The sequence below is a fragment of the Pagrus major genome, chromosome 6 (assembly GCF_040436345.1).
Source record: "Pagrus major chromosome 6, Pma_NU_1.0".
NCBI classification, from domain to species: Eukaryota; Metazoa; Chordata; class Actinopteri; order Spariformes; family Sparidae; genus Pagrus; species Pagrus major.
This window is the reverse complement of record NC_133220.1, coordinates 9,274,670-9,298,600: the sequence shown is the minus strand read 5'-3', so window position 1 is coordinate 9,298,600 and position 23,931 is coordinate 9,274,670. Positions and strand designations below refer to the sequence as shown.

At 42.1% G+C, this 23,931-nt stretch overlaps 1 protein-coding gene across 1 annotated transcript in view; it reads left to right on the top strand.

Annotated features, from left to right (window-relative positions):
- ephb2b (eph receptor B2b) overlaps positions 1 to 23,931 on the top strand; it is a 130,212-nt gene that overhangs the window by 24,002 nt on the left and 82,279 nt on the right. The window lies entirely within an intron of this gene.

Below are 23,931 nucleotides of genomic sequence, written 5' to 3'. Positions count from 1 at the left end.
ATGTGTTTATTGTGTTCAGGAAGTAAATTGGGAAGGGAATGCTTACAACCTACACCAGTGTGAATGAACTTGAGTCTTGCAGTATGGTCAATCACATCACACAGTATTTTTCTTTTGACAGCTGCCGCCATTCATAATGGTATTTTCTCATCTATTTTGAACTAGTTTTACAGTGTGATATTTATATCTTCCATTACGACGACAGTATAAAAAGATTTGTTGATGTATCCATGCATGTAAACAAAGATAGTGAGAGGAAAAGAGATTACAGTCCTTGAAAAAGTGCCCCAAAAATTGGATCACTTTGCTACGACCCGTGGTATTTTCGTTAAACAGCTGTTTCAGACTTTTTTATGCATGAATTACATTCACTTTAAGTACAGCCTGCGTCTTAGCATGGAATTACGAATAGGTCAACAGTGAAAAACCCTTCCCTGTCTCTCTCTGTAATCTTCTTGCAAACTACTGCTGTTTTCCTACAGTAAGTGCTGGATGGAGTTCACTGAAGAATAAGTGAGCAATAATGAATTGCTGCATGCTGCTTTTGAAATGACAGGAAGTGATTCAATTGATGCCCAATTATGTTTGCGTTACATGCGATGGGTTTTGTTCAAGAGCCTTCAGTTTGTGCGCTGTGAAGGGGATTTGCCCCACTGCTCAAGAATGTCCTATTGTTATTGATAGGAATGCTCATACTTGATCCATCATGGTGAATTTAAGAAAAAAATTATATTTTATTAGCCACCTGCTGTGATCGTGTTTTACATCAAATCAGACGAGTTTAAGATTGTATAAGAAAATAAGATAGTACTGATGATTCTTAGTTTGTGGTGAACGTGAGGATTGATTTTGAAAAGGGAACGGGGTCCGAGTTGCTGTCTATAGACGGTGCTTGGGAGCTCATTTGCCTAATCTTGGGAACTAGAGTGGAAGCTGTGTATAATGAGGACTAAGGCTTGTCTGGGATGGCGATGTGGGGTTGGGGCTTGGGGGGGGGGGGAGGCGAGGCTGAAAGACATGGCGGTATTAATCGGACAAAGGGGCGACCGAGAAGTTTATGCAGAGGGAGAACGCCTGTGGAATGGTCAAGCATTTTTGCATTTTGACTGCCTTTGTGCAACTGCAAATCAAAAGACAGGAAAAGAGTGCGAGAGGGGACAAAATGTAGGAATGCTTTCAAATTTTCCGAAGGCTCGTCTTGAAAACTTTTGGGCAGCAGGGACAGGCTGTGATGTTGCGGACCAACCGACGTGCAAATTTTCCGAAAAGGATGAATCCTTTAGAGCGTGTTTCTGCTTCGTTGAACCTAAAAGAAGGAAGGAACAGTAATAACTGCCATGACAATGGAGAGTCTGGTTATTCTTTCATACACAATTGCAAACTTTCAGAAGTAAGAAAAATAAAATCAGAATTTAAGGAAGACAAATGGTTCATTGGTGTTTTTTATGCACGCAGTATGTGGTTATTCTGGTCAAAGTCAAACTTTCAAATCTAAAATTTAAATGAAAAACATTTTAATAGAAAATGTTCCCTGGATCAGATCATAATCCCCTTATGCATGAGTGTTTTTCCTGAAGTGGTTTATCCTGCAATATTTAAATGAATAAATAAATGTGTTTCTGATTCATGTGGCCAGAGTTAAACTAAAAGGTAGGTCAATAGTGTCAACTTCCTTTTATAATATACGCAATACTTTTTCTTACTTTCTTAAGTCTTAAGATTAAATATTTGTCCGTTTAAAAGTCGGGGAAATTGTTGTTGTTCGCAATGTCCCTCATACTGTAATCCTTTCTTAATTTAGAGGAAATAGTTCCTTAATGACTTTTATTTTGATGCTAGTGGAGCAGAGCTTCTTAATTTGAGATTTCTCATTTTCAACCCAAGACTCTTATGCACTCGGGACAAACAGTGGCTCTCCAGCATAATGCTCAAGCTGTTTTGTTTCAGTGAGTTATGCAGGCTATTTGCCCGTGTGTACATCTGCTTGTGTATAATTAAACACCGATCTCCCACTTAGGACTGTCTCAAGGGCCATAAAAGGTTCCATAAACATACAAACACACAAATGCTCATTCCAGTGTGTATTGACACATGCCTCACACTATCTACACCAAGATCACTGTCAACCTAATTTTGTAATGATACGGGCATTATCCAGTGTAATCTAGCAGTAAATTAATTACGACCCACAATCCCTCATTCGCCTCTGCACTCCCCCAGGAGATGACCACACTTTCACTCATCAAGCTGGATGCTGGTGACAACCAAGAAAATTGAAAGCAGCCTATGTGTCAAGACTCTTATCAGGTTACCGAATATTTAATGTCCTATATGGTACCCCCCTCCCCCAAAGTATAGATTCAGTAGTGATGGGATAGAAACATCCACAAAGAAACAAAAAAAAAGCACCTCCAACCATGTAACCTTGGTGAGGAAAAACCTGATCAAATATTCAGTTTGCTGTTAGTTTGCATAAAATCTGCCAAAGGTGTGAATGCATTACTGTGCTGTGTCCTATTGCCAAGGTCAGCGTGCATTTCAAAGTAGCCCACAACTTTCTGAAAATTAATTCAGCCTCATAAATAACAATTAATGGCAGGCAAGTTTGACTTTGCTGTAATTAGTTCTAAACGATGCCCTTAGAAAATATAGAGACTGTTGTTTAAACATGACATTGGAAATCTTATTAAAGCTTACGGGTGAAAGTGTTTTTTAATTGATGCAAATGTAATCATTGTCAGTTTGTGTACTCATCAAAAATTTGGAGTGTGTTTGAGCGAATGAGAGGCCACATTGTCCTTCGTTAAATTGTTATTTTCTCTATCCTTTTGTGCTCAGAGAGGATAAAATAAATCTGTTACATCCCCAGATTCGTCTCGGTTCTGTCTTGATGGTTGAGACGCCTAAAGTTAGCAGCACAAAAATGGGGGAAAAGCATACAGTAACGATTTTCTTACCCAGCTTCAGGGTATTGTAATGGCTGTCTGCATGCACCAGGCTGACAGAAAGCCCTCCTCTGAGTCGGCCAAGTAATCCAAGATTAAAATGTATATACACCTATTATCAAGAAAGAGCGAGAGAATGGGCCAGGCACCCCGAGCACTGAGTACACACAGTCACACACACAGACACACACATAGGGACACAAGGTCACAGCATTGGGCTGGCAGAATGTGCTCAACGTATGCAGGCACACACCCCAGCAGGGAGAATACACAGGAAAATTAATGCGCGCACACACTCTCTCCAAGAGATAAGCTGTGGCAGCATGTTGTAAGGGGAATTTGGCCATCCATATCATCAAAAAAGAAGGCTCCATTAAATTTTAAGCGCCTCAAGAGGTGAGGCTTATAGACTGACATTATATTTGTAATTTGTGGTATTTATTTGCAGCTATCTCGAGGAAAGCAATCCAAAAATGTTCCTTGTGACTTTTCAAGCATTTGACTAACTGACTCCATTGCAAAACAAAGATAACACAAGCAGTGCTTTAGCTACCTACATGGCACTCTCACTTCAGAGAGCCGCATGCTTTGCATACAAGAGCTGTCTGACAGTCTGGCAAAAAGGATCTCCACGAATAATTGACAAAGGGAACAGAGCCAGACGGGCTGAGGCTGACAGGAGAAAAAAGGAAACTTGAAAAGTTTACCCTGGATATCACTTTGTTAGTCAGGGAGACAATATAAGAGAGTACACTGTGATCTCTTTGACTTCAGCTTTTCTCTTGATGTAAAGTTTTGCATGTCAGACCAGTCAGTAGTTTCAGGTGGAAACTTTTGCGAGGGGGCCTCGCTGTGACGAAGTGCTAATTCTCTGAAGACTTTCTCAGAATGAGCAACTCTGATTTTTCTTGGTGGAGGAGAGCCTTTGTCCTCAAAAATTCCAAACAAAGCAGTGTGAAAGCATTAAATAGACAACAGCAGATTGAACTGAGGCAGATTTTTATCTTTCAGAGCTCATCAGCAATTGTAGTGAATAATAGGGATTGACCTGTATGTTTTTATCAGCATTGATACAAGGGCTGCACAATATACAGCCAAAAAAAAACACATTGCGGTCATTTTGACAGATGCTGCAACTGTGATATGACATAATTATAAGTCTTTTTTTTTTACCAAACAAACATGTTTTCTTACATCTGGGGAACAAGATTTGTAGACCGGGAACCACTGTGGCAATGCAGTACTTTCGATTTTAAGGTTACAATTAAATTACATTTTCAATTTAAACATTTTTTCAGCACTGACAGCTATGCTATTGCTAGACTTAGACTTTTCTGCCCTGACAACTGTGATTTACATTTTTATGAGGTGCACTTTAACACACCATGAAGTCCCTGTGGGTGCAATTATCCTTTGCTGTGGATTGAGGATCATCCATACCGCATTTGATTTCAGTTGTCGAAATTGAAGGCGAATTTCGATCAATTTTTCGATTTAAGATAGAAATAGGACACCCCTATTCAGTATAATGCTGCTTTGTCACACATTATACCTTTATCAAAAAATTGCAGTTTGTGATTTGGATATTATGATTTTGATTATATTTTGATCAATAATGCAGCCACGAGGTGACCTTAATCATTTATTTTATTGGCAAGTACAACAACAACAAAACAAACAAACAAACTAACAAAACAAAACACAGATTCCGATATTTGGAAAAATGCTGAATACCAGCTCTGATAACCAGCCAGGCTGAAAATTGGTTGATCCTGAACAAGTGAGCTGATGTTCTGAAATGGTTGTACTCTGACTCAGTGGCACATAGCTGTCCGGACACAACTCTAGTGTTCTGTCGAGCCTGTACAGTTCCAGACACATTTTTGCAGATGTGGTTAATTACGTACTGCTTTGGACAATTAGTAAATGAGTCTGACAGTAACCTCCATGCATTAATCACAGTAAATTACACAGAGGAAGGCACAGCACAGAGGTTCAATTAACCTTTTAGCCCTCGTCTGAATGTGGCGGATGGGGCTGGTTATTCAGCGAGGGCCTCGAACACTTTCAGGTCATTGGGGAGAAAGAGGCACCCGGTTCCACAGACGACTTGTTGGAGTCGCACAGTCAGTCCCTCCCTCCCTCCACCAGTCAACACTGTCCTCGCCAGGCCCAGTCCCAGTCCCAGTCCCAGTCCCTACCCTTTGGGAATCATTGAGCTGTCTAGAAATCAAGGCGACCTTTGTGTCATGCCGTTTTTCTCACTGCTGCGGTGGCATTTATTTCCAGAGGAGTTGTGCCAGAATCCCCCTATTTATTTTGTTTAATTTAGTTGATGGTTGAAGCTGACCTTGCGATAACCACCAACACAATCCGGCAGCTCTCTGGAGAAATCAGGAGCCAGTGTCAGGACTTATGAGGCTATCTCGGCTGATCTGTCATATCTATAGCTTGCGGTGATTGGAAATATGAAAGCCGTCACTGGTTTGGCTGGTTGAGTGTGTCTCAGAGTTAAAGGTTCAAATTATTCTTTGGCTTCTCAAATGTAGTATTATTTACAGAATACACGCTCCATTCAGTAAGCCAATTTGTTTGGAGACATGGCCGTGGTGTGTCTCTAGTTTGGATCCCTGATGGCTGTGTGGCTTTGAGAGTAAATGAGTGACATTAATCCTTTACTAATATCACCTCATTGCCCTGCAGAGCAAGACACTGATATCCTGATTCCAATGAAGCTCTGAGGCTTAAGTATATGTGAGCATTTCCTGTCCAGCTGCTATCCTGCCTAGTGGCTTTTAAATCTGTGTGTTTCTGCAGTCAGTCTGCTTTGTTAACATTTACCTTTAGTAACACATATCACACGATTTTATGCTACCCTGGGTAAAACTGTACGTCTTGATATACTACTCTCTCGCTTTCTAGCACTTTGTCACGGAAGGAATTCAAATGCTAGGCGTCAGACCAGAGATGTAATCGGAGGATATCAAATTAACACTCAGTATTCCTACACTCCCATTCGGGATTCATACATGCAGTACCTTTAGTTGTTGTTTGATTTACAACCTGCTCGAGCAAATGGAGAACTGTCGAGCTGGACAAAGAGAGAAAGAGGGAGACATACTCTCCTTTCTCTCCCTGCCATGAGAAAACAGACAAATGAAGAGCCTGAGACAGAGGAGGCACACAGACAGATAAATGAGGAGGTAATACTCTCGGCTGCTGTTGAATCCGTTCCCAGAGACGAGCCAGCACAGTACTGCCTCTGTCCTGCCTCGTCCAGTCCAGTTTGTGCTTGGTGGGTGATGCTGATGTTTCAGGATTGATTCGTCTGCATTCAGCAGTGAGGCACCCCACACAAACAATGAAACAGGCATGCGGCCCTAACACGCTGCCCTCTTGTTTCTGACTGCCCAGTGCCCCTGTGAGAACCAGTGGTCACATGACCTGGCGAGTCATTGCACGAAAGGAGGGGGACTCTGGGGCTGCCCTCCCCCTCGCGGTCCCCCCGAAATCCCTGCTCCCCTGGGCCCACAGTTCTCTCTCACACACATGCTAAACCACTATGCACTAATGCCTTTCTGTTGTGCCAACACACACACAGGCAGGCACACACATCAACTCAACAGCCATGCTCTAAACACACATACAGTCACTCATGCGTACACCTATATGTATACACACTTGTGCACAGGCCGTCCATAACTCTTAAGTGCACACACGGCCACCCACATGCACAACAGGCACGACCGACAATAAAACACAACCTCGGGCTCGCAGATGCCTAAAAGAACACGACCCTTTGTCATCTATACTGAGACCTTTTCCTCCGGGGGAGGAGCACCATTCAAGGTCGAAACATGATTTTAGCCTTTAAACCTCTGTCCCAAAACATTAAAGGGCCTCACACAGAGACACTCACACACACGCACATCAAGCCTTACTTCCCCTTCTTTTATCCTCCTCGTGTCTTTCTATCTGCCACACTGCAAAAAAAAAAAAGAAAAACGCAATAAGTCACGTAATTCAATACTGACTCATGCGTCCTTTTTTTTCCTTGAACAAATGAAAAACTACTTCTTCACAACCAGAGTTTTCATCAGTTCGAAAGGAAATCATTGTTTTCAGAAAGGTTTGCTTGAACTACGTGTCATTTTATCTGAAGAAGTGAACTGTTCTGCTGGGTGCATTGTTTGGCTTTATAAAATTGTTGTCAAAAATATACCAGAAACGAGAAAAAAACCTTCACTTTTAAACTCATTCAAGTTTTATTTTAGCCTTGCGGTTCAGAAAATGGTGGAAGTACTTGATTGATTGACTTGTTTAAGCCGCACCTGGCAATTTCACAGGTTCACAGTCCCCCAAAATCCGACCTTCAATACCCAGATATCATGTAACATGATGTCATAGCATGATACTTCTACCAACCCAGCCAGTCTGTGATCACTTTGCTCAAACAAGTTCTCACTCACCACTCTCGAGGAGATCGTTTATAGTGTTTTTTTGTACATACAGTACAACATTTTATTGATGAAAGTTAATTCTTTGTTGTCTCGGTTAAAGTTTGGTTTATTTTTGTGTAACAGCTTTATTCAATCATTTTCTCTGATAGGATGAGTGTTAAAAAAAAAGTAAGCAGAACCAAGTGCAGCTTTTTAATGGACATTTTTTGCAGTGCACAACTAACAGCCCCCACCAACACTCTTGTTGCCGCTCGGCTGGAATTCCTCGCGGATCACTGCCCGCGCCCTCTTTATTCCCATTCTGTGCCTCCTCCGACACCTGGCCGTTGCCCCCCCAGTCCCCGCTGCCCTCTCCCTGCTCTCCCCTCTAGCCCCTCATTAATCGGCCCTGATATTGATGGGAGCTGAATGCTGGCAAATGACTGCCTGTGAAGCAACCTCGTACACCCGCTTCTCACCCTGCCTGCAACCACATACAGGCTTGATTAGCATGCCAAGTGTTCACCACGCCTGTGAATCAGTCCCTCTGTGCTTCTGCTGGCTCACTCTGTCTATCCATCTATGTGTTTATCTATCTATCAATTTATCTATCTATCTGTCTATCTATCTATCATTTTGTTCCTCTCCGTTCCCACGTCTGCTCTTGTTCTTTTGGTTTTCAGGACTCTCATGGCAGCATTAATGTTTCACTTTTGTGCCTGTCTCCAGTGTTCCTCGCTGCCACCTGTTGATGCCTTTCTATCAAGAGGCTTTGTTAGATCCCATTAAAAGGGTTTTCAAAATGAAAAGACAGGAATGCATACACAGACCCCATCTCCTCCTCTTTCAGACAAACACACAAATGGCAATTAAGACTGAATTCAAGATCCACAAAGTAAATGTCTCTGTTGACCCATCATATCAAACATAACATAAAAGTTTAGTTTGAACCAGAGCTGTCACGAGAACAGATTTTCAATACATGATTATACTGGCCATAGGAATTCAAGATATTATCACAATGTCTATTGGGTGTGGATGTGAACATGTGAAAGACTGGACCCAGAGTTCAATTCACTTGGGAATAAGTCAGTTTTGTTTTCCCCACAACCCCAAAACAGATCGGTTTCAATCAAGATCACAACCACAAAAGAATGACAACTCAAAATTCTGCTCCGGGTTTTACCGCTGATGCCCACAAACAACAACACAAACAGCTCCACTAAGACTGGCAACTCCTGGAGAAACTCCATCCATCATTATTTCTCCTCCTGACATAGAATCCAGAGGCAAGTCCTATGCTTTACCACGAGCTGGCTACAATGACGCAGACTTTACAAAGCGATCTGATGCTGACGAAACCCAGCATATCTCCCCTCTACTGACCAAAGAGCACCCCCGCATACACTCGCAGTGCATGCAAACCATTCATGTCACTCATTAACAACAAACTGTGTATCGAGTAAATTATTCTACATCAGTTATCTTGTAATTAGTCATCAAAAATGAGAACCGTGCGAGTTTTCCTTTTGTATCAAGAAGTAAAAGTAGGACGTTCATTCGAGTCCATTCGCATCACTTGACATCGCATGTCCAGCGATGTCACTGTTGCACATGTGCACATCGCATTGTCGATTCTAAAAACAATATATTGTGCAGCCCTAGTAGCCACACACTATGGGAAGTAACTAGCTAGCCAGTTGGTGTATCTTCTTTTTCTTTTTTCTGTTTAATGGCACGTAGGAAGCATTACTGCCGCCTCCAATGACAAGGCAAGAATAAATTAGCTGTTTGAAGATTAGACAGCTAGTCTGTAATCCCTTCATGCACCCCATGTATACATGGGAGACCATACAGTCTGTAGTTTCAGAGAACATAGAAACACCCCTCCACATATTTCAACCCAAAACTTGCATGACACTGTCGGATTTTCCAAGCGTTCCCCTTTGACTATCAGTGTTATGGCGTTGCAGAAATCCCCTCTCTTACGAGGCTTAATGTGTAATAACCAAGGAATGAGGCCGTTTTCAAGTGAAGCTGTTATTGAATAACTTTCTTGATTAAAGAGATGATCAGATAAAATGGTTTTCTGGTGAAAAGAGAAAAACACACCCATTCCAATGAGATTTAATAAACTGTAGATGATTTATGAAAAGGATCAAGACCGTGTTGGGAGTCTTTTTGTTTTGAACACTCCAGCAAGAACTAAACAGAGGAAAAATCTCAGATGCTGTTGCTGTTGCAATGCAACCCACATGCCAATGTTTAGAAATCAAACATTTCTGTGGTGTTGCAGTCTTGAATACCTGGATAGTGAGACACTGTCTGTGATCATGTAACTCAACAGGTTTATCTTCTCTCTGATAACCAGCTCCTTTTAGGATTCCCTCCTTTCTCCTACAAGACAACACCATGTTGAGTAAGGGCAATGGAGTCATCCCTTACTCTTAATGACATGCTGCCCATCACACCTCAGCGCCCTGCTGACCAGTTACCATAGCAACAAGCAGTTGCTCTGGTATGTTGACAAGTCTTTCGCTTTCCTGACTTTGAGCCACGCCAGGCAAATCACTCAAACAGACAAATATTCCCCTCCCTCCTCCCTATCTGCTGCCATTACTCTCCACTGGCTCTGTTTGGATGTCTTCCTCCTGTGCTCACCTGTCAGAGGTGGCCCTTGCAGCTGAAATATGCCTTTTGTCTTTTCCCCGTTGGAATGAAACCATAAAGTCACCCACGGACAGAAGTTTGCCGTCCCTTTTTACGACTGCTCGCTCCAAAGCAATCTGTCTTTGATCTGTGTCACGAGTAAACACGGTGATAGGAGTTAAACCCAAGGTCGAACAGACGCTGAAAACACTTATGTGTTTTGGCTGTTCAGGAGATAAGGGAAACAAAGTACTCTGTCAGGCTAAGTGGCTGTAATGGCCACAAAACAAACAGACGGAGGGCCGGCTGCTTTAGAGCAAAGAAGGACTCTGGCATTCCAGAGAGAACCACACAGCATCTCTGGACTTAACTTGAGCCAGACACTGTTTGTTTACCTTGCAGGTTGTAATGCTAACATTTTTCTGAGTTTATGGGTGAAAGGCTGAGGCTGGTCTACGCCTTCCTGGTCCTGACATAATGCCACATAAGGCAACTTGTTGTGACTGTTAGTGCAGAGGACAGATTGCTAGAAGGGGAAATGCATATTTTAAAAGCCAAGAACCTTAAGTTTAGTCAGAGATGATCTGGCACATTCTGACATCTGTTGTGTAAGATCAAAAAGGACAAACAGGGTGAACTAGGAATTCCTCAGTTCTTACTGTTTTTCTTCTTCATTCCCAACGTCTAGAACTATTTCTTTGTCCATTTAGACAGAAATAGGGGGGGTATTACTTACGAACTGGGTGCTTTAAAGGGTGACGACGTTTGTACTTAGGCCCTGAACCGATTCATGTTTAATCAATTGGTGCCACATTTTGGTACCTGAAACCACGTTCGGCTAGGAAATCGCTAGCCAAAAGTGTGGTTACACTCTTAAAATCTGGATGTAGACAATACTTTTTGCTATATTTGCGATGCAAAAATGCAAAGCTGGCCAGGCCAACATGTTTAACCTGAGGGAACACCTGGTCAAACACTTAATTCATCTAAAGGCTGAAGAGTGTACCATGTTTGATAGCCTGAAAATCAAGTCCCCCGTCCCACGACTACAGACAACGTTCATGGATAGTTGAACCCTCCAAGGACAAGGCATCAGCAACTTCAGCGATATCTCCAGGTAGTTATTTAGCTAGTTGGATAATTTGTTGTTGGAGGCTTTATTCATTCTTGGTCATCATTAGCTGAGCATTTTTACTAGCGTTAGCCAACACTCTCTTAAAAATACATTCTCACATTCTCAGTCTTTACCAACATACCCTTGAGCAACACATTGAAGCAAAAGTTTTTTTTAGCTGCTTGATCCTTCCCCAAACATGTCTATATTTCCCCCCTTAGGAAAAATAGATTTGTGTGTACACTACAAACTCTCAAAGACACACAGTACAGTGCCCTATCTATAAAATATTGATGAGTCTGCTTGTAAAGGTGTTTTGATTTTGTTAAACAAGGTCTCAAGTTAATTATTCTAATTCAAAACTATACATAAAATGTATCATTGTGTTCTTATTGTGCACTCAGTAATTCAAGTTGTCGTCACTTTTATGAAATGGAAGATGACCTAGTTCTGTCCCTGAAGACTATAAATTAAAAAAAAAGATATTTAATTTGCTCTGGCTGGCCCTGATTTGAGGGGAAGAGTACACACTGATGCTGTGAGGACAGACACAGGTCATGGAAATGAGTCTGGCGTCTTTTTTTCTTCATATAAACAGAGTCTGTAAGGCAGTGCTGTCCTGTGCTACTTAAGTCTGCTCTGTCTTTCCTTTCTCTTTCCTCTTTTCTCTCCCCACTCTCATTTGGTTTCTGTCCTCCACTCATTCACAGCTGACCACTATGAAACCATTAGCTCTCTGTTTGTGCTCCACTGGTATCCAATATCTCCCAGTTTATGTTAGTTTGACTAACAGAGGGTCCATAAGGTGCCTTAATGGTCGGCCAACACAATTTCCATTGTGCCGTGCAGTCGGTGATTAAGAGGATGTTGATTGCCAGGGCTTTAGGGGTGCCTGTACTGTAAGTGATATTTGTGATATTCCGAGGCCTTGTCGCTGTGTGTCCGTGTGATTGCATGCAGTAATGGTCCCAGTAGTGCAGCAGGCATGTGGCTGAGGTACTGCCTTCCACTGCCTCCCATTCTCTGCTTTATAGACCTCCAGGGGGTCACGACCCCGAGAGGGAGAGGAGCTAGCTCACAGGCCTGGAATCTACCAATGTGCCTTACCTCCCGTGTGATCCTTCCAACTAGTTCTTCTGTTGAATGTGTGGTCAAGTTACTCTAACTGTTTAACACTAACACCTTTTTACTAACGGTACAAACATAAACAAGCTAGCACCTGTTACCTATTCTTTTGCAGGGATTTAGCCATTTTAATCAACCAAGTTTCCCCCGAAATTGTTTTGTAGGGGCACCGTCGCTGATTGTTGATTGGTTGAAAGGCATGCAAACAAGCCAGAGTGCTTTTTTTTTTGCCCTACACCAGGATGAGATTGTTGCAGCCAGACCTTTCTCCAGCGCTGACACAGTGCTGTGAAGGTGGGTCTGGCTATGCAAGACTACTAGCCGGCTAACTTTGTGTCAAGCCTCTAAGGCTGAACACATCTAAGTTACGGACATGTGGTGCGGAGATGAAGACTCTTTTAAACCTGGGATGGGTATATATGGTACGATTTTCTCTGCTGGGTGAGATCAGTGGGTCAGAGCGCCAGTGGGAGTGGAGGTGTTGTGAGCCAAGAAGGGAAGAGGAAGGATGAAAGAGGAGAGAGAGAACAGTGAAAGCAGGTGGGGGAGAGAAGAGAAGGAGAGATAAATTAGGAAAAGAGGAGTCCAGACACGGTGTCTACCGTTCTCAGCTAAGTGAGAATAAATCATTACTCCACTTTTACCATTCCTCCATGACTGCAGGCATTGTAAAACACACATAAAGATACCCATTAATACACGTTATTACACCCTTACATCTAGCCTCCCTCTTTCAGATGATAATACCATCTCATCCGTAACGGCAATATTTTATTGCAAGTTGTTCAACCGCATACAGTATCTCCCCTTTTTCACACCTACCTCCCAGCTTTTTAATGTGCATACATAATTTAAGTCCTCTTGTCTTAAGTATTATTCTGCCTTGAACATCATGCGAAGGAGAAGTGAGAAAATATGTTGGCTAAGTACATCATGCCATTGATTAACTAGCAGGAGGCCTAGGAGGTGGAAGGGCTGCTGTGTGTGTGTGTTTGTGTGTGTGCCGGGGGGGCTGGCGGGCTGCGATATCTGCTCAGACAGAAACAAGTCTGATCTGATGACTTTCTTGGCAGACAGGCGGCATCGACTGGCAAGAGATCAACTCTCCTAGTTTGACCCTGTGATGCGCTCACACATCAATAACACTGTTCGAATTCCTCTGCATGACACATAGGCAGGAAATGTTGTACCTGGGAACAGAGCAGAAAACTAGTGATTACCAGAGAGGAAAAAAGTGGCTTGTAGGGAGGTATGGTTCAATGACTAACAAGAATTATTCAGGGATGTCAGTTTCTTAACACAGAGGCCATTTGATCTGTTTGTTTATTCCAAGGTGTCTTACTATGGAGGCGTTTCCAATCAAATGCACTGCTAGTTTAATTGAATTGAATATATTCCAAGCCAAGGGCGTTTTCCTTTGTTCAATGCTCGTATGATAACAGTAGTGATGAAAGCCTGGGATAGATAAATACAGTTGATGCCAGTTCACACTGCAGATGTGCTTGAACACGCATGGAAGTCTTCAGTGTATCACTAGTAATCACATAAAAATGACATCATTGCAAATGCTGATATTTTTAAGCATGTTTAGAGTAAAAGTAAAAGAGAAGATGATAATCTAGCATATCTTCCCACATTTGCATGCATCTTCTAAACTTTATTCAAAATAATGTTACTTCTGCATTATCATGAATTATTTCTTTCCTCTTCACTGATCTCAGCAAATGTTGATTCCTTTGCTCAGATTGCAAGAAGTACTATGATGCTGGATATTACAATACTGTGATAAATACAAATGCAGATCCCATTTTTCTGATTGCATAACAAAAGTAAACTTTTTGAACAATGTTGTATAGTCTTTATACTAGTATGACAATTTTCCTAAAACGTAGATTTAAATGATTTTTCAGTATCGCAATAGCATGATGATAGCATGATATGGGCAGACTACATAAGTACACAATATAGTCCTTCAAGTGTCTGAGGTTGCCAGCCCCTGCTGTTGAACAAAGTATCAGTTTAACTCCAGGCAATGCTACATATATACAGTCACACGGTTAACAGTAAATGCGCTCCATTATAGTCTGCCAATACAATGACGTGTGTATGAATAGGAATGTGTCATAGCATGTGAGTGTGTTTATTGGGAAAGATCACCGAGCGGTTCATGCTAGTACATGAGCAATTAAAAGGTAGACGTGAGACACCTCATGTATTACTGGAACTAATTAAAAGTTGTGCTGTGTTTCCAGACATCATCACTGTAGCTGCTGTAAATTCTAAGCTGATTATTTGGGAACAAAATGTCTTCACGAGTATGGTGAGGGTTCCTTGTTTGCATCCTTGATTGCTCGTAATCATAACTTAGCCTGAGACAAACAGTTTTGCAGAAAGAAAAAAAAACAGCTACTCATTTATTTAGATTTCGTAAAACATTTACAGCTCCAGATGAGTCACATTTATCATTAAACACAGGGAAGTCTAAAGATCTTTTTGCTCTCTCCCCTAGCACTTGACCCAGAAACCAAATCTTAGGAAAAAAAAGGAAAAGAAAGCATTGCGTGTGAGGTGTTTTTGAGACACTTTCGTTTGATATTTGATGGCATGCAAAACTAATTTGTCAAGCAGAAGCTGCTGTCGTCAGTTGTCGTTTGCAGCAGCAGGGTGTTGGTAAATCTTTGAACAGTTTTAATGTGTCTCAAATGAAGCAACTGAAGGAGCTTAAATACAACTAAATGTGCAAATCTGGTTCAGATAGTGAAGCTGAAATTCAAGCTTTAAATGGCTTGAAAACAGCGACATTTATATTATTTATTTTCTTTTCAGGCGAATGTTTCTCCATTTGAGTCCAACTTGTGCAGTATATTGGTTCACTGATTTGTCAGGAAATAGCGGGCTTCATGTCTGGCTGTCACTATTCGTATTCCAACAAAAATTTTCTACACTCACAATTCAAAGTTTACTGAAACAATCCCGGGTGTATTTGGGGTATTGTGGTCGAGAATATCTCCAGTTATAATATTTATGATTTTTCTTGGAAAACAGCAAAACCACATGAACAAATATGCTTGATAGGATTACATTTTTTTCCCAGTTTGAGGTCTCCGACACAAAATAAATGTATACGTGAAGATCTAGTATCCAGAACAGTAAGCTACACACAGCCTCGTCCTATACATTTACAATTATAGGCTTTGTTGCCATTAGTGAACAGGTAGAAAATTCACTGTCTGCAGTAAACACTGCTGGATGTATTGGTCATTGATGTTATTTAATGTCCGACCAAAGCCGGGAATCTGCGGTGCTTGCAGGTCAACAGTTCGGCCTTATCACCAAACTTCAACAGACAAGAACCCAGGGCCTCTGCACAGGAATTTACAGCAGGTTTTAAAGGATCTTGCAGAGGATGAAAGGCTCTTTAAAAGGATGTAGAATAGGTCATAAACTAGATTTGTTTGTCAGACTTTAATGACTTGACTTGGCACACATCATGTAGGAGGATGTAGTTGACTAGATATCAGATAGAGGATGAATCCTTTTATCAGCCAAACAAGGACAGGCCGTCACAATAAAAACAGGGACCCATCTTTCACGTACACACACACACACACGCAGACGCACGCACACACACCAAAGTCGAACTCTTGTGGGACTGAAAAAACAACAGAATGGTACCTAGCAGTCTTCACTTTATTCATATTTAAAGTGCTTTTTCTTGCATTACATCTGCTTCACATTTTTCACCCACCTCCTGAAGTAAACCACAATTTGCCAGAACTGCCAATCAAAACTGTTGGCATGGAGATAGTTGCTCCCTTGACTACCACAGGCATCATCTCATGTAGGACAAATTAGGAGGGGAAATGGGTCCCTTCGCTCCCACAGTTCCAGTTGAATTTAAGCTGGGGGGAACATCTTGTCTTTTGGGCTTATACAAGCGTATCATGGTCGTACTGCTCTAACTGCCTGTAGCTGTGTGATTACCTGCACAGCCTAATCAAGGACCAGGGAGGGAGAGAGAAAGACACTAAGAAAATGAGAAAGATGAGTAAGAGAGAGAGAAATTCCTCATGTGAAGCCGCGGACCACACATCCGTGAAATAAACCGGTTCCTTCGTGTGCGTGCATGAGCTGTGTACATTTTTTAATCATCCACTTTTAACTAATGGCTCGTAGGCAAGGCGTGGGTGGCTTGCGATGATCATTTCCATCAAGTCAATTAGTAGTGGTATTTGAAAAGCTGTCACTTTGATGAAAAGTGATTTGTATATCCCTGTCTAACTTTGCTGCAGGTATTTCCACTCGTAGATGAACATCACAGTGCTCATGCAGCACTTAAAGTGATTGCATGGATAGATGAATGTCACTTGTGCGGGGCTCTTTTTTGAATCATACGCATGTTCTCTTCAGCTGCTGCTTATAAAAATGTGGGACCCACTTTTACAGAATTTTCCACTGCAGAATTTAAAATGTACTGATCTGTTAAACAGGTCTCAGTGGGTTGTCAGGGATTGGGAAAATATGGAAAGCGTACTTATAAATCCTGCAGTCTGTGTTATTGGCCAGGTTTCATTCACACAGCTTATGATTGGCCAGGTGACGGTTCCCTCTCGCAAATTTATTGCTTACATTGATGTCTCTCCACCATGAAATATGGTGTCACTCAGAACTAACTACATTTTAATGGTGAAACTACACTAATGATACACCTACAGGTGCCGTTAATGGCAAAAACACATCTCGACGTATGGAAAGAAAAGCTATACTTTCAGATGATTGGCATGACAATGGGGTGTTGTAATCGTAGGTGAGATAAGACAGTGACAGTTCTGAAAAATAACTTACGGCCTTCCATGAAGTAATGGATTGTCGGAAACGAACTGTTCCTGCCATTTTTTGTTTTAGAAGAGCCTTCAAATCACAAAAAGGTGATCTCTAGATTCTCAGGGTTTATTTTAAGACAACTGAGACACACGCTAAAGGAGATACTCTAAATTCAAAAAAGACTACCTGCTGTTATGATTACAAAAATGTCTAGTACTTCAGTATACTGTTACACAACGTACCCCCACCTTTTCGAACATAACAGCAAAATATATACACTGGTTTATATTTGGCCCAGCACATAAATTTGGAGCATTAAGTCTTATTTTACTTACACCTCTACCTGCATTTGGTGCTTGGCGAATGTGAATGTTGGACCCTGTAGCAGCTGTTGGAGATGGCCTTGTCCATAAGCCCAGCTCTGATTTGGTTATTAAATATTTTGGACAGCAAATGAGAAACCCTACCCTTCCATCATCAGAAAAAAAAAAAAAAAATCCCTGCAAAACAGAGTTAAAGGATAAGTTTAAAAATGAAGTCATTGTCCAATAACCCCAATGCTCATGGAAAGTCGGGTGAAGTTTTGCAGTCCATAAAACATTTCTGAAGCTTCACAGCAAAACAGCATTCTCCTAAACAACTGCTGTAGGTGGATACTTGTTTTAAAAGTAGGAAAAACAAAAGAAAAACCCCAACAACATAAAAGTGGCTCGTTACAGTACGCTTGGCTTAATCCAAATCTCTGTGCGGTCGAACTTGTGCACCCACTTCAGATAAAGTGAGCGCTAATGCTTTTAGCTTCAGAGCTGCGGCGAAGATTTTGGCTTAAATAATAGTGTAAATAAATTATTTTCGAGTCAGTTTGGGATCCTGAAGCCCTGAGATGTTATTTACACAATTTTTAAGCCAAAATCTGCAAAGCTAAAAGCGTGGCCCCTGTCTGACTGGGGTGCACAAGTTCAGCTGCGCATCGAGGGTGTAAATGTCTCTTCAAATTAATGTGGGATTTCAGGGCTTCTAGAGAGTAGGATTGAACCAGACAAGCTTTGAAGCCATTTGACTTCTTTTTGAGTTGTTTTGGAGAATATTGGAGTTTGCTTTTGCTGTGAAGCTCAGATATGTTTCGTGGACTGCAAAACTTAACCCAACTTTTCATTTGCATGGGGGTCAATAGATAATGACTGAATGTCCATTTTTGGGTGAACTTATCCTTTAAAGGCATTTATAGCTGATTGGAGGATAGTTTTTCAGTCATACATCAAGTTGTAGTTTTTGCCTGTCTTCCATTTGTTTTAGGGTATTGCCCCTTGGCCTCGATGACAAGTTAAGTTGCACTGACTGATAACACAGCTCGCCTGTGTAAGGATTACTGTCGTACATCCTGCTTGAGGCCCCTGGGAACGCCATGCTGTATCATTCTGTCAACAGTTAGTGCTTTGAGAGAGTACTCTACTTTCTGTGTGTTAGTGTTTGTGTGTGTGGTACCATATTTCACACTGCGCCGTCCTGTGCCAAAATCAACGAGCCAGCTTCCTCTCCCATCATCTTCCTTTGCCTTGGAAAACACACCAGTCTGCAGCCTTGATGAGGTGGGGCTGAACTTTGAGCCCTGCCTCATCGCTCCTAGAAACACCTACATCATCATACCAACTCCAAACCTGCCTTTTCAGGACTCAACAATAACCTCCGCAGCACATAAATCTCCCTGACAGAGTGATGTCTCACCAATGACACACCAGGTAGCACCTTGGATACCCAGGGCTGCATGCCAGCCTTCCTTTGACTCTCAAAGAAAAAAAGCCAAGCTTCTTGGGTTTGGGCCGGTGCCACATGGTCCACAAAGCCCCTGTTTCATTGTACAAGTGGGATTAAGAATTCATTTAACACACAGGGACATGCTGTTATGTGACAGTGCTGGGAGCTCTACTGTACCTTAATGGGCCCAGCTTGTGCTGACAGATAAGTTGGGCTAAGTTTCTCTGGACCAGGGGCTCCATCCTTTTCTTCCCTCTAAATGAAACAGACTGTTATTCTTTCCAACAGGCCATACAGTAGTCCTGTCCATCATTAAAACTATGAATCACATCTCTGCACTTGCACTGGCTCCCTCAGGGGTATATCATTGCCTTGCCCCTTAAGCTGGGCAGATTTCCGTGCCGGGTCCACTATATAGAGTTCTGTTTTTAGCATAATGAACAGCTTGCTCATGTTACTCTGCAACTGTACTGCAAACCGCAATCTTCCCACATTTGCCATCAAATACTCTGGTTTCAGGTGTTTGGTGAAATGCAAGTAAATGCACACACCGCCTCTACCAGCAGTTAAACTGAACTTTACCCAGCGTGGCTTTTATGGGGAGAATGTTTAGCTGCTTTTTAGCCCTGTTAGCTGACATTATCTCAGCAGTGGAAAGCACCATATGTGGTTTATGTCGATATAAAATTGAATGTTGAGGGATTTGTTCCATAGAGAGCAGAGGCTACAGTTCTGCTGGTGAGAAAGATAAAAAAGAAGCCATGCCTCTAAGCTGCTTCATGCTGTTTTGGAGGTCAATTGCTTCTTCAAAATACCCTCATTAAACTGTAGGCCCTAAATATAGGCTAGTTTGTTAGAAAATCGGTATATTCTCTTTGATTCTGGTTTGAACCACCATGTCAAAGTCATTTATATGCGGGGTTTTTACTCAATAGTGATGCAATAAGTTGCAAAGCAATTTGTCAGTCAAATTAGATACTTCATAAAAAAAGAGCCAAAGAGAAATATCTCAAGTCAACCATTTAACAATATGGTAACATTCAGGAATGCAGCAGCATGTACGTACTTCTGATAGAAAAACAAAAAAATAAATATGTCTTTGTTTGGAAAGCTGCACGTGGTGCGTTCCCTGCCTGGGGAAAAGGTGTAGTTGACGGATTAGTCATGGCATTAGAGATGGTTTCCATCCATCACTCAGGCTGCAGAGATCTGTCTGTTTGCTCTGACTAATTGGCCATCCATCTGTCAAAACCTGATCTCCATGCCCTTTGGACATAAAGCATGTATGGTCGGTTACCATCGTAAACCAACTGCAAACGTTGAGAAACCGACTGGCAGGAAAAAGGAAAAACATAACCGTGAGCAAACAGTGGCTTGTGCAGAGATACTAAAAGAATGAATAGATTTTAAATCCAGCAGCATGTTAATATGAAGATGCTCTCAATATCCCGTGTTGCTTTCATTTATTAATTCAGCAACACAATAGCTTGTAGATAACTTCCTGTCTGAAGTCTTTGTGTAAAATGCTTATTTTCTTTCTCGCTGTGGTTGTTTGAGCTGAGATGTCTCTTCTGTGAACAGCTCTTCTCTGTATCCCTCATTGAAAATGCTGTTGCTTTCTTTAGAAAGCTGAGATGCAGCATTGACCCCTCTCAGAGAAGAAGAGTGTTGTTGTAGTACCACGGCCCACCCCCCTCCTCCTCTCCCCCAGCCTGTCACTTCACAGAGCCTCTCACTGGAGAGCTCTCTCTCAGATCAGCACTAAACTCTCTCCTTAGTCTCAGGAAGTGTTGGAGGAAGCACTCTCAGCCTAGTAGGCTTTTCTTAGACTCCTAGGTCTCATTGCATATTCATGGCCCCTCCACAGTCGAGGGTATCAAGTTTAAAAAAAGACAAAAAGACACCCAAGCTTTAATTATTTACTGTTATATTGTTAATATTCTCTGTAATCATAGAAAATATATTAAAGGTTTGGCATTAATGTTTAATATTTTAAAACATTTCTTCGACAGTGAAGTGGTACTGCTGCCTTGCTCCACCAGCGCAGAGGACATTTTCCTGTGAGCTCAGACAGTTAAAACATTTTTAGTCATAACTCTCCTTTTCCACACAAATAATGCAAAGACAAACAGCGCTCTAAGTGGGAAATGGAGAGTTTGCAATTTGTCATCAGATCTAAGAGCACTGGACGCATCCTCTTGAACAGCCAGTTCTGGTGTTGAAATCCATTATACTCCAAACAGGGTTACACAGCACCACACAGACTTTATTTAATAAGTCATGGATAAAAAGTAAGAGTCATCCTTTTTAATGGACTACTACAAAACACCAGAAGTTCTTGGAAAGAGGAAACTAGTTACAAAGAGACACTGATTGCCACAGCTGCAGTAGAAAAGTTGTCTTTCGTTTGAGCCAGCTGATAAAACACTCAGAAAACGAATAGAAAGTTAATGACATGGAGAGGAAATGCTAATATGTTGCTGATCAAGCATTTCTTAGCAAGCAAATATGGTATGATTTCACTATTTTCTTTTAGTGGTGCTTTTGCAATACGTGTGTTTTTTTCTTGTTTTTTTTTTACTAAACTCTCTCTCTGACCCCACTTTTCTGCCTGTCTAAGAGCTGTCCTTAAAAAAAATAGCTGCAAAACAAATAAAAAATACTCACAGTCAGAAAATGCAAAAGACTTTTTGCAAGTCCTCCAGTAACAAACACAGTTCACAGCCCAATACTTTTTAGTTTCACATTGGCTTAAAATGCTGCTTAGTTTTAATCTCACAGGGTCTTCGTTCAGGCAGAAACAGTAGAATACAAAGATTAATTACATCTGGTGTTCTGTATCAACTTAGGACATATTGTCTATTGTACACAGGACAGTATGTAGTGCCGATGTGGCCACCCAACAAACACAGCAGATGTTGTCGGTCCTGCCGGTCCCATGAGTGGCAAAATTCAAGTGCTCACATTATAAACAAGTGCCCACAAGACAAAACAAAAGTAAGTGATCCCTGCAGTCAGATTCAGACGAGAACCTCTGCGCTCTGTCCTCCTCCTGATTAATAGCCAACGTGTCCTGCTGAGCAGCCATGCTCTGCCACGGCTGGGGGTTCAGACTGATAACGAACGAGGAAGTGGCTGACAGTGGTGAGCTATGTGCTGTTCTGCTCCATGGGAGGTAATGAATCGGTGTGGCTGCCAGGACTGAAGTGTGGACAGCAGGAGGAAGAAAAGTGATCAGTCTTTCAGGCTGAGGCGCTTCTTGTCCAGCGTGCAGGCCGCTGATAGCAGGAGAGAGAGACAGAGCATGAAAGAGAGGGGAAGGGAGGGTTAGACGGCACGTCCGAGAGATGGAGGAGTGAAACAGAAGAAGCAGTGAAGGGAGGGTTATTGAGAGAACGAAGAGAAAGCAGATAGAAACAGAGGGAATGCGTGGCTACAAATAAAGAGGAGGAGAAGGATGGGTGGGGTGTCACCCGGTCGGTGTTAGCATTCCTGGGGAAATTCGTTCCCTGTTCCCCCCACAACACTCCTTAAACCACCACAGAGGGGGTTCATTATTCTCACTTTGCTCCTCCACTAATTATCGTTATCATTATGGGGCATAATTACCATTTCACTGCCTAACACCCATGTAGGCTGCTCGGCTCTGAGTCACACACAAGGTTATCAATAGCTGCTCAATTGCAGTCTCATCTGCCTAATTATACGATTTGGGCTTTGTGATAACTGAATAGGATGTGAAATCTGGTATTATGCCTCGTGAGTACTGGTGAGACGCAGAAAGTCAGCAGAAGGCACTGAAATAAACCGATGCGTGTGGAGCCTGTTAATTAAAAGCTGTGGCTTTTGCTGGAATATGAATCAGAGGAAATCCAGGGTTATGAAACAACTGGAAGTCTCGGAAATATCCTGCATGCTGGTACAGATCTGCATACACAGTGAGGGTTACACAAAATCCTGTGCGATGTTACTTCAGAGCCTTTAATTTCCATCCCTCATTACCTGGTAACTTTTATCTGATTTCAGGGGCTCTGTTTTTTTTTTCTTCACTTGGATCTACTTTTAATTAACCCACGCTATTAGCACCGATTCAATCATATCACAATGTTAATGAAAAGCCAGAGCACCATGCAACTGTTCACCAGTCCTGTATTACATTCGCTGGCTGTGACTCATGCTAAGCTTAGTGGCCGTGTTTGTCGAGGGGGTCTCTGAATCCCTCTGTGGTATTTTGGTATTGCAGCTGACGCCGCCAACCTGATGAAGGCTCTCTCCATCTGCTGCAGCTCAACACCAGAGTACTACAACACTGACACAGCCTGTCTAATCAGCAGGAGAAATTCATTAGGCCTGCCCTCTGTTACCTTCAGAGAGACGCAGAGCTGAGATGAAGTCATGAAATGAAAACAGGGCATGAGGGTATGGGGGACAGAGGGTGAGAAGAAGAGTGAAGGAAGGTGACAGTGTGAAGGGTTCAGTGAGCGTATGACAGACATTTGGGTCAGACTGGTGGAATGTGTGCCACGGAGGACCTCATGACAGACAGGAGGCACATTTTCTTTGACCCCAATTACCGGAGGTGTTTCTTTCCACCAGCTAATCCATGGCATATAGGGTGGCCCCTCGTCTGTACCGTGGAGATTTGCTTTTCCAGCCCCTTCAAGTCAAACGGATGATGACTTAGTTCTGCTGGCCGGGATGTGACTGACCTCCTCCGAAACCAATAGCAGTGAAACTAGCAATCAATCTGTATCTCAACTGGAGTGGATCAATGCAGCCCGTTCTCACTATGTCACATACTGTAGCCGGGTCAGTGGCTCTATGAAGTTTGACACTGTAGTTGCCCCTCCTCCGTCACTTGCTGCCTAAACCTTAAAAAACTTTGACAATTTGACAATGTTAACATTAAATAAAATGTGAAGTAGAGATGCTAGAGCATCGAGCATCGTAGTTTGAAGCTTAAGGCCACTGACCAAGCTGCTGTGTGTGATGAGTTGGAGGGAGCACATGTTGATCAATGTGGGTCTATATTGTGGGCCTGCAGCTTTTGTATTCCTGTTATTGATTACTTTGTCAGTGT